Raw genomic sequence first — 435 nt, forward strand, 5'->3', positions numbered from 1 at the left:
GATCTACGTTTCATTTTGGAATATATTGTTCCTTGCAGAAAGACTCATTGTTTTTGCTACTAACACTGAGATGTTGGCACATGCATCTCTAATCTGTATGTATCTGATTATTACTAGTCATAATCTGTTGCACTTGGATCCTTGGCACCTGTATATGTCTATAAAGCCATCGGGCAGATTTCAATGGTAATGTTTATCACCTCTCCTAATTAACATAAATTTCCATGCTTCCTCCTCAAATATAATACATTTTTTCAAATTTGTTGATTGTGTGTGTGTGTGTATCACACAGAACATCCCAAACCATCTTATTCAGTTATACACCCACTTCCCAGATGGCACCCTCCAATAGTCTCCCTCCCCCCACTAGAGCCCTTATACTCTGATATCCATGCTACTGTCTGCTATAATGTCGGCACCCCCAGCCATTCCCCA

The sequence above is a fragment of the Nannospalax galili genome, unplaced genomic scaffold (assembly GCF_000622305.1).
Source record: "Nannospalax galili isolate Female #2095 unplaced genomic scaffold, S.galili_v1.0 scaffold445, whole genome shotgun sequence".
Taxonomy (NCBI): domain Eukaryota; kingdom Metazoa; phylum Chordata; class Mammalia; order Rodentia; family Spalacidae; genus Nannospalax; species Nannospalax galili.